Source organism: Cupressus sempervirens, chromosome 11, assembly GCF_028749045.1.
Source record: "Cupressus sempervirens isolate cs-2001-9-10 chromosome 11, ASM2874904v1, whole genome shotgun sequence".
In the NCBI taxonomy this organism is placed as follows: domain Eukaryota; kingdom Viridiplantae; phylum Streptophyta; class Pinopsida; order Cupressales; family Cupressaceae; genus Cupressus; species Cupressus sempervirens.
In genome coordinates, this window is record NC_143128.1 from 564,311,577 (window position 1) to 564,323,224 (window position 11,648).

The following is an 11,648-nucleotide window of genomic DNA, read 5'->3' on the forward strand; positions in this document are numbered from 1 at the left end:
ACACACCTAACAAGACAAATGACACATATTAGCAGTAAATTTTTCATCCAGTAAAACAATAAAATAAACACAATTGCTATTAAAATCTTGTACTACCTTTTTATGTTTATTGCTTACCTATCTGCAACTCCACAATTGATATTGACAATCTCTTGCCCTCACTCTGCAATTGAATTACTTTAGTTTTATTGATGCAGCTGAACTACGAGTGCCTTTTGTGTTGTTGACAAATCATAAGCTTTCAACTTTTGTGAAGCCATTACGGATGCAAATGAACAACTGGTGAAGTGTCAATTTTAAGGCAATTTTTTGTTTCTATAATGTACAGTTCAATTGCTAGAAATATTTCATCTAGATTGTTAGTTGATAGATTGTTAACTTTTCATGTCATTTTCTACTTTGGTTGGGTAGTTCTCCTTGCATTTGTAAATCGTAAATCTTGCTGCAGTCTTTAGCCTAATGACAGTTTGGTATTATATCCAAGGCGATAACATAGTTGACTTAAAACTTTGCATTAAAGAAATCATCAAAGGATAATATTTGAATTGTGGATATTTGTAAATTATGTTGGTTTTAGACATAGTTATAGTTATATATGTGCTCTTATGATGATGTGATTGGGACTGTAAGTTTTTTTTGTCACGTTTATCTCTTTGACAAATAGATGAAATTATTGGCTTTCATTCCTAATAAATAATTCTTTCCTAATTTTATTCTTCCCTGCAGGAACCAAAATTTAGAGGTGTTGTGCCAATTATTACAAAGGCTTTGTTCTCATAGAAGCCTTTTAAATTGCACAAAATTTGAGTTGTAAATCATAATTGCTTGGTGGAGACTCAGGATATCGTGCACATTTCTTCCTCCTTCCCATTATTTTGTATGAAATAAATCATGTGACAAACAAAACAATAGTGTGGAGGTATAAATGTGCATGATACCCTGACTCTCATGCACCGAGCAATTATGCTTTAGAATCAAGTTTTGTGCAGTTTAGAAGGCTCCTATGAGAGCAAAGCTTTTACAATAAATGGGATAGCTCATCGAAATTTCTACATGTCTTCGTCTCGATTTCAACAAAAATGCAATATTTCGGTCAAAATTTTGATGAAAAACTGGTTCACTTTGGCATCGTGAGTATGGCACCGGCAAAAAAATGTAAAGCGCTTTCATTGTAATTTCGACGAAAATGCAATATTTTAATTGAAATTTTGACGCAAAATTGGTCCACTTTGGCGTCGCGTGTATGCCACTGGAGGAGAAATGTGAATTGGATTTGTCACAATTTCGACGCACCAATATGAAGGTTTACGTCAAAATTTTGACGAGCACTGATGGCAAATAAGGTAATATCACTTCAGCTTGGACCAGGGAAAGTGACGAAATTCATGTCAGTAAGTCGACCTTTATGTAGTCAAAATTTTGATGCAAAATGTATGTGGCAAAAAACTGACCAAAAAAGATCGACGGCAAGCTTGGTCACCTTATCAACCTACTATTGTCAAAATTTTGACCTTTTTGCATCGAAATTCAAGCCTAAATTTACTAGTGTGGACTCCACATCTATTTGAAATACCTTCCATTTATGCTGAGCTGCAATTTCTATGATAGCATGCATGATTTCCATTCTTGCAACTGGGGCATATGTCTCATCATAATCTCTGCCATACTACTATTTATAGCCCTTGACTACCAACCTTGCCTTATGCCTATAAATCTTGCCTTCAACATTGCATTTGGTCTTGTAGACCCATTTCACTCCAATCACTTGCCTTTTGGGAGGCAATTCAGTTAGCTCCTATGTCTCATTCCTTTCTATAGCATCTATATCCTCATCCATGGCCTTACATCATTTCTTCTCCTTAACAACTTCTTCAAAATATATTGGATCACTATGAAAAAATAATGCAAAATTAACACTCTCATCATAATCTTCATACCTTTCATCTTGGTATATCTCCCTAAGACTTTTGGTCTTTCTTGGTAATAGGGAGGAGAGTGTGGCATCAATATCTTCATTGCTACTCGGCACTGACAATCGATCATGCCTAGAGGAGCTCAACAATGACCGAGGTTGCTTGCCTTTTCTTCTATCTACTCCTTCTTGCTGTTCATCAGTATCCTCTTCACTCATAATTGGTACTCTACTTGAGGTTCTTGGTGATTCATCAGTCGGTCCATACCATGACTGATTTTCAAGAAATTCTACATCTCTTGAGAGAATCATCTTGTTTTTCAATGGGTCATACAATCTCTATGCTTTTGATTCTGAGCTATACCCTATGAAGATGCACTTCACTCCTTTTTAATCCAATTTCTACCTTTGCTCTTTAGGCACATGTGCATATGCAACACATCCAAACACCTTTAGGTGTTCAACTGTCCATCTTCCTCGTAACCATGCTTCCATTGGAATTCTATCATGGACTGCCTTTATAGGACACCTATTAATTAGGTAAACTGTTGTTACCACAACCTCTCCCCAAAATTCAGTTGGGAGACCTTTCTCTTTCATCATGCTCCTTGCCATTTCAATAATGGTTCTATTCTTTCTTTCAGCCACTCCATTTTATTGTGGTGTATAGTTGGTTGTGAGCTCTTTCTTTATTCCATGTTTCTTGCAAAAATTTACAAAAGAATTGGAGGTATACTCCCCTCCTCTATCTAATCTAAGGACTTTGATATAGTGTCCACATTCTCTTTCAGCTTGGGCTTTGAACTCAAGAAATTTATCAAATGCTTTAGATTTAGATTTCAAAAAATAAACCCATGTCCTACAACTAAAATCATCAATAAATGTCATGAAATAAGTACTCCCCCCAATGGAAGTAACTTGCACAGGACTGACTAGGTCAGTATGCACTAACTCTAATGGATATCTAGCCCTCCTAGAATTCCCAAAATTAAAGGGAAGCTTATGTTGCTTAGCCAAAATACAAGCCTCACACTTGTCACATGAATTTTTTATATGCGGAAAACCTTCTACCATTCTTTTATTTGACAAAAAATTTAAACCAACATAGTCTAGATGACCATACCTGAGGTGCCATAGCCTTGAGGGGTCTTCAATCACACTCCTTAGAGACGATTTTTTGTGTGAGGTGCAACATCAACTTAAGATGAGAAACATGTCTCTATCTTCAAGGGAAACATTCTATTCTTTGTCATTTGAACTGCTGCAAGTAAGTTCTTACTCCCAATCTTTTCATGGATGACACACTTGTCATTCTCCATCAGCACTTTATATCCATTTTGAATGAGCTGACCAATGATCATCAAATTGTGCTTCATACCAGGGGCAAAATACACATTTTTTATTTCCTTCTTCTCAACTTTCTTGGTGTGGACCATAATAGATCCTTTGCCCACTACTGGTAGGGTTTCATTATTACCCATTTTAATCTCAGATTTGAAAATCTTGTCAATGAATGAAAACAAGGTTTCATTACCACTCATGTGGTTGCTACATCCACTATCAAGGTGCCAAACCTCAGGGCTTCCTTCTTCACCAACATTACACATAATGAAGGCAATGGCATTGTTTCCACTTCCCATGTTCACATCAGCCACATTTGCTTGTCCTAACTGATCATTTTGTTTCTTCTAGCATTCACTTGCATAATGCCCATATTTATGACAGTAGTAGCATTCTACATTACTCCTAGTTAAGTTTTAGTTTTTCTTACCTCCTCTTGAAGTATTTTGTGAGCTACTTGCTCCATCTGCTCTTCTTGAGCTTTCTGCTACAACATTTCTTTTTCCTCTATTATCTCGGCCTCTGCCTCTAGAGTTTTTGCCTGAGCCATTTCTTCCTCTCCCCCTTCCTCTTGGATTTAACTGAGCTTTGAATGCTTGCTCTTGGGAAGAAGAAGATGTAGATTTGTTGAACCTATGTTCATGGGTTTGAAGAATACCCATCAACTCATCCATTGTCAAAATAATGAAGTCTTTTGCCTCTTCTATGGTCATGACCAAATTGTCATATTTATGAGGTAAACTCCTCAATATCTTTTCCACTATCCTCTACTCTTGATAGTCTTCTCCATTTGATTTCAGTTGATTAATCACATTGGAGGTCCTTGAACTGAAATCTGCAACTGATTCATTTTTCTTCATCTAAAGGTTCTCAAATTCCCTCCTTATATTCTCTAGCTTTACTGTACAGACTTTATCAGTCCCCTTGAAGTTTGTCTCAAGGATATCCCATGCTTCCTTTCCATAATTTGTTGTTGCAATCTTGGGAAAAATAGTCTCTATCATTGCTGCTTCAATAAGACTTAATGCCTTAGCATCCTTCCTCTTTGACTCTTTCAACTGAGTCTTCTGTGCATTTGTGAGAGCAACATACTGAGTTGGGTCTGTCACATCATTAAACCCATTAATGACAAACTTGCATAAATCGTTTGCAACCATAATGGTCTTCATCTTCTTTTCCCATGTATCATAATTTTGTCCATGGAAGGGTGGTGGCTGCTACCATATCTTTCCTGCATCTCCTGCCATGTCAAATATCCTAAGAAAAAATTGCCCTAACTCACTTTGGATGTGGGGCCTCAAAGTTTTGATACCATGTGAAGAAATATATTACCAACCCTAAAAATTAATTTCACAAACTTTAAAATTTTCGCTCGGCACTCACTATTACTGAGTGCCAATTTTGCTCGACACCTTAAGGAATTGAGTGGCAGGAGAGTACTGAGTGAGCTCGGCAAATGAAGAACAACTCGGCACCAATAGATGCTAACTGAGCTTGGTAGTGTGGATGCCGAGTGAACTTAGTAGCCACAGAAGGGTGGAGCTTGGTAGAAGAAGGCACCAAGTGAACTCGGTAGCCACTGTAGAGTGGAGCTCGGTAGAAGAAGTTACCGAGTGAACTCGGCTTGAACTGCAAAAAAATGACTTCTATCAAAGACAATACTGAGTGACAAAACTATTACGTGAACATTTCCACCATTAAAATCAGAGAACCAAAAACTTGAAACTTCCAAACAAACTTCTCAAATGCAATGAATAGAAGAAGAATAATGTATTCTAGTATGCCTCCTTGTTTTCTATTTAACTTTGATTAAACCATTACAAAATCTGGGAGCATTCAGCTACAACCAGAAAACTCTAAAACTTCAAACAACTTCAAAACTTAAGAAACTTTAAACTTGCAGTTCTAATGGCTACATACAATAACACCTGGAGCAATCATTGCTTCAACAGGACGAACTCAACAAACAATAAACTTACAGAATGACTAGAGAAGAAACACGTGCATTTGCAGGCATGAAATGAACTTCCTTTTGTCTCTGCACTCTGATGAATTGATCTGTTGATCACTTCTTCTCTTTACAACTTCTAATCTCTTCAACTTCAACTGCTTCTACTGGTCGAATGGAACAGAACATTCCTTTTTGTCTTTGCCAAAAAAATTTCCCTCTCTTTTTAGCATTTCAAAAACTCACCTACCGCATTCATGTTTTATGTCTATTGTGCAGGTCGTCAGGGATGGTAGGTGGGCATTTGGTTCCAGGGGCAAATGTCAACTGCAATTAATATTCCAACAAAAAATGTACAGAAAAAAGAAATAGAATAATAGATTATTATATGATTATATGAAGCATCCTAATTTAACCTTTAATTTGCATTAATGCAAAAGAAAATAATTTAAAAAAGGCTCCCTTTGCGAGAACATTGAGGTAAAAAAAGCATACCGGCTTAATCATATTCATCCCCTCAAAACGTGTACTCTTCGTCCACGAGTATGACTCAAAAAGAAAGGCATAATAATGGTTCCATCCACCTCTTCTTCGAATGTGAATATGTAGGGATGAACTACAATGCATGCAGGTGGTTTCTTTGTTCTTGCTGCCTGCACAAACTAATTTTGGATAATCTTCTTTACCTTCGTCAAATTCATTTATGTATCTATGTTAAGCATTTTCTCAACAACTTCTTCTCAATGATTTCAATTTAAATTCTCCAAATGTTTTCTCCTTCCTCACAACATCCAACAACGTGCACTGAGGTATTTCTAATTTTCAAATACTGATTTTATAGATAATTTATCAGTTCTTTTTGAATCATTATTCTTATGAAACATTGTTTTCCTTATCTATGTGAATTTCTGACACAGAATTTGATGAGGGAGAGATGACATTTTTTTTTCTTAAAGAATTTGAGCAAGTTAAAATGATCGTAGGAAAAAGGAAGGGCGGGAGCAGTAGCAGAATGAGGAGGGGAGTCGACAGGAAGAGACCCTTGCGTGAGTGCACCTACTTGTCAGATTTGAAGCCATTTGCATAGAGGGAAGCTGCACATGGGAGTACTCTGCAACACCGTATGCCAAATCAGGTTTTCTTTTTAAAGCCATCAAAATTGTCTTATGAGAAAGCTGCCATGAATTTTGTTTAGTTTTGCATGGGGCTATAAAAGTTTACAAGAAAATATGAAAATTGGGCTCTTGGAAAGTAATAAACAATAGTTTTCCATCGCTGTTTAGTGGAAATTTTCTCTAAGGCTTAGTATTGCTAAGAAAATGTTTCAGGATTTTAAAAGTCACCATAGAAGTCTTCTTTTACCTCTTATTTCTACCGTTAACTATTAGCTACCATCCTTACCTCACTTTATCGTGATTTTTCCACAAGTTTAGAGTTACTTCCACAATTAAATGATGTTACTTAGTTTCGTTTGACTTAAACCAACGTGGTATAGAGTGGAAACCATTTTTTCAGAGATTTGAATTTATCATTTTTTCATGTTTCAATTACTACTAACTTTTAATAGTCAGTTTAACTTTGTATTGGCATTTGCTTTTTCTTATTTTATCACTATATCTTGTTTTTGATATTAAACATAAAATAAAAAATGAACAAGTGCTACATGGTGACTTAGAAGAAAGAAAAAAGAGGTGAAATACTATTGCAATTAATTTACTATGTAAATTTTTTCCATACCTAAATTTTATTTTACAAAATAAGTCAATATTTATTAAATTTTAAGAAACCTTAAGTATTCGGAAACATTTAGATAAAAAAGTTCTAAATTCTACTTTAAAAAATATTTAATAAAAATATTTCAAATGCTTTGGTACTCAAGGATGTCACAACCTGCACATATATTTCAGAAGAAGTTACATGTGGAAATGATTAAAAGTAAAATAAAATATTAGACATTAAAAATTTCACAATTACCAAGACAAAGAGTAAGCAATGGTGAGGTTAGTTACAGGGGAAATGAGTGGATTGTTATAAGACAGTTACGAATCTTGGGAGAAAGTGGGCAATGACTGGAAAGAGAAGCTTGGCCATGGTGGATCTGTGTTGGAGATATGGGAAAATCAGGGTCTGCAACGTTTAGCAAATATTGAAATTCGAGGACTCCTTTCAAGGAACTTTCACTGTTAGTTTTGTATAACTCTCAGCATTTACTATATACATAAGTTGCTAAGAATAGTAACTGTGTATATTTATTTATTTATTTTAATAGTTTGAATTATTATGTTTGGTTTTCAACAAGTAATCGGTTGGTATTTTAGGACTTCATTTCAGTTTGAGTTTTAAGATCTCGACAGTGGAGGAAGGATACTGTAGAATTCATAGTCACCATATAAAATATGGAGTAATGCTTTACTACTAACACCGTCAATAATTAAGTCAACCATTTGAACTGCAATCAAACTTAGATGCTCAGGTCGTGAACTCTACTAGAGATATCGATATATGTCTCTATAAAAAAATAACTCTTGTACTAGAACACGATAGCATGAAGGTATGCAGCAGAAGTTTAAGAATGAATTAGCATCAAAGTTTCATATAATAATCACATAGAAGAGAACAAAGATTGGGAACCGATAGTATTAAAGGAGGGAATCACATCAGTCTACATACATAAAGAAAGGAAATCAATTAATAATAAAAAGAGGAAGATTAAAGGCAGCGGCGTATTCAGATGGACATTGCAAGCTCCAGAAACGCGTTTGACATCTTGAAGAATCCATAAATGCCCTTCCATTGCAGCGATGTGAAGAATAGTATTTCTTTCAAAGCGTTTTGCATTTGTTTGGAGATCTCTTAAAGGGTTCGAATTTGGACGACGAGAAGAAGTGTATTAGACTCGTTTGTTTTATTTTTGCAATAGTTGGAGTATAGAACTCAGATTGAGGAATAAGATCTGCACAATCTCCTTCAATCTATTGGTTCTAGTGAGTGATTCTGAGAACTAAAGAAGATATTGAGAATTTGACAAAGTTTCTCGCAGTTTTGACAAAGATATAACAGAGTGCCCATTCCTCCTCCACAGCAGCAAACTCCTACAACGGCAATGAACTCCAGCAGCAACAACGATTTTCAACAGAGTGCCTCCAATTTGCCATGACCTCCACAACACATGATTAAGAAGAAGATTTTAGAAAGGATTCAACAGGTTTTCATAGTTCATTATTGGGGAGCAGAGTCAGAGATGGAAAATTAACATTGATTTTAGTTGGATAAAATTACACCTAGATCGGACCACTTCTTGCACTAGATATCAACTTCTAAAAAGTTGCATCAGAAAGTTAGGTTGAATAAAATTACAACTAGATTAGACCACTTCTTGCACTAGATATCAACTTCTGAAAAGTTGCATCAGAAAGTTAGGTTGGATCAAGGAAAGTTAGAATCAGATTTACAGTCCAGGATACCAATTTGTGACTTCCATCAATTATTAATTTGTTACTATATTTACATGAGAGGAAATCAGGGCCTACAACCTTCAACAAATCTAAATCTGCAATTTTGTATACATTTGCTAAGGTTTGTAATTAGATTATTGAAACACAAATATGACTCAGTATGGAAAAAGGACCAAAAAATCAAGTGGTTCAATTCACATAAGGGTAATGGATTCATTACCCTTGATGATGGTAGCAAAGAAATTTTTGTTCACAAGACATCAATTCGCTATAATGGACTTAAATCTCTAGCAAAAGGGGAATTGATTGAGTTTTCTATTGAGCATGAGCAAGGTGAAAGGACTAGAGCTCTTGATGTGCATGGGAGGTCTTCAAATCAAGCTCATCTTCCTCTTCTTCATCATCATGGTGGAAAAATAGATGTAAGAGATTTCAACATGTCATATGGCTTTGGCCATAGTAGACATGGTACAAAGACAAAAAAACGTGGTCTCAAGGCTACCAAACCCTAGATCCAACCAAATTTTGACATTTTTCATGGGTCACTTCAGCAACCCACACCTATTTTTTTTTAAACTGGTGAGGAGATCGAACATTTAAACTACCAACTCCCTTCTTATGTGTCATGGCCAAATAACATCTCCATTACTGATCCAAAATTTTTGTGTTATCCCAATAATATTTAACTTGGAGGTCAAAAATCTATGGGAAATCCACATGTCAAAGTTTGGAAGAAAAAATTGGGGTCTACTTCCTCAGTAAGATCAACTAGTCCCAATAATAATCTGGATAGTTCAAATGCCACACTCACAGATGGTGATGCCCAGCGTCTTATGATTCAAGATGGAATTCTTGAACCACAAATCTTTTACATGCTCAATAAAATAATAATTGATAAGATTTGGTCTTTCCTCCTAGCTGCAAATCTTCTTTCTTGGGTAGAAACATTACTAATATGGTGTTATTGATTTATTCTACATTGATCACGAGTCTTTTTTTAATTGCTATATTTGATTTTAAGCTTTCTTAGGATAATGTTCTTTGAATTAAGAGTTGGTTTTGTAAAGGGTTGGGAATATATACCAACACTTGGTCTCCAAACTTTAAGCCTAGTCATATACCCTGTGATTTTATGCCATTTTGGATTGAGCTTCCTACTTTTCCAATGGAATATATAGATCTACAAATTATTGAAATAATTGCAAATAAAATTGGGGTATTCATCAGACATGATCTAGTGCTTTTGATGAACCATCTTTTTCAATAAGCTTTTGTGCCTTGCTAAATCTGAATAAACCATTACCTTCTTCCTTAGTTATGTCATCAAAATATGGATGTTGGAACCAAATAATTATTATTTAGGATGCACAGAATGTAATTTAAAATGGCAAGTTGGTTGGGTAATTTTACTAATCAATGTCGAGATCAAAGTTGCTCTAATCTGATAGTTTATAGTAACCATAAAGTTCAGACCTGCTAAAGCACTTTTAGGATGCAGTCCATTCCTTCTGCCCCTAATGATGTTTTTGTATCTCAAGCTAAATTGTCAAGTGACCCATATCATCTCTCATTTGTAAATCTAGTTTTTTACCATTCACTAAAGGATTGTTGTTATACACAAAAAATTCAATCCCACAAAGACTATTCGGGTCCTAATTACTCCTAGTGTTCATTTTTGGGGAATTATTTTTCTCTTATGGCTTTTCCCAATTTAGGGTATTTTTTCCTCTGATTTTTCTAAAAACTTTATGTTGTTTTTGACCCATCTTTTCTCTTAATGGGATACTAATCGAGATAAGTATATAAGTCTAGATTAGTCTCTTTTTATGTCATTGACATCTTCTAAACTTGTAGTTACATATTTGATTACCAATGAAGAAGATGTTATTTATCCCTCTTAGATGGATGTTGTTGTTAATGAGCTCATGTTTAATGATCAACCTCTTTCTTTCTTGACTAGATTAGAAGCTCCATTAGTTTCCCAAGGACATTCATTGTCTTCTGAATATGCCCAAATTTTAGTAGTAGAGTGTAGCATGTACCAATTCCTCCCAAATTCTTTAATGAAGATAACATGCTTCATGACCTACTTGAGGACAATGTACACTTTAAATTAGATTCTCCTTTACCTAGGATAGAAGGCTTTATGAATGTTTTAGATCTTGGCTTGGCAGTCAAAGGGTCTCCTACTCAAATAGATAGTTCTAGTTAGTCTAGGTCCCATTTTGCTAATCCACCTCTCACTAATGTTAATTTTGATTTCTTCTTGAAATTCTCTATGCTACAAACCCCCCTCTCATCATCTCCTATAACTAAGAAATCTTCAAGCCTAGGGGTAGACCATTAAAAGCATCAAAAGCTAAAAAAATAAGTTGATGTAGGGATCCAGTAAACTTTGGACAGTGATTTTCCTACCTCTAAATAATCGACAAGGAGTGCCAAGAGTGTTCCTTGTTAGTTATGAAGATCCTCTCATGAAATTTTAGGAGCATAGATGCCCCTAACAAACCTAATAGGATCAAGCAATGTCTTGATTCTATCCAATGTGATCTAGTCTTGCTTTAGGAGACTAAGCTATCAAGAAATAACTTTATGAAATTTGTTAGATGTTGGTCAACATGGAATTCCTCACATGTTCCTATCTTAGGTGCTTCTGGGGGCCTTGCTGTATTATGGAATCTTAAGACTATCAAGGCTCAACATCTTCATCAAGGAACTAATTGGAAAATGTTTCCATTCAACACTATGAACTTTCATTCCATTTGATTAATGTTTATGGCCCTACCCCTACATCAGATAAACAAAGTTTATGGCTTACTCTCATAAGTTTTATCCAACAATCAATAGATGCCAAATTTATTGTTTCCAGTGACTTTAGTGCCATTCTTCATCCTAGGGATAAATATGGAGGTATTATTCCCCCTCCTAGAGCTACCCAAGACTTTCATGACTTTGTTAACAATAATGCTCTATTTGATGTTCCCCCACAAGC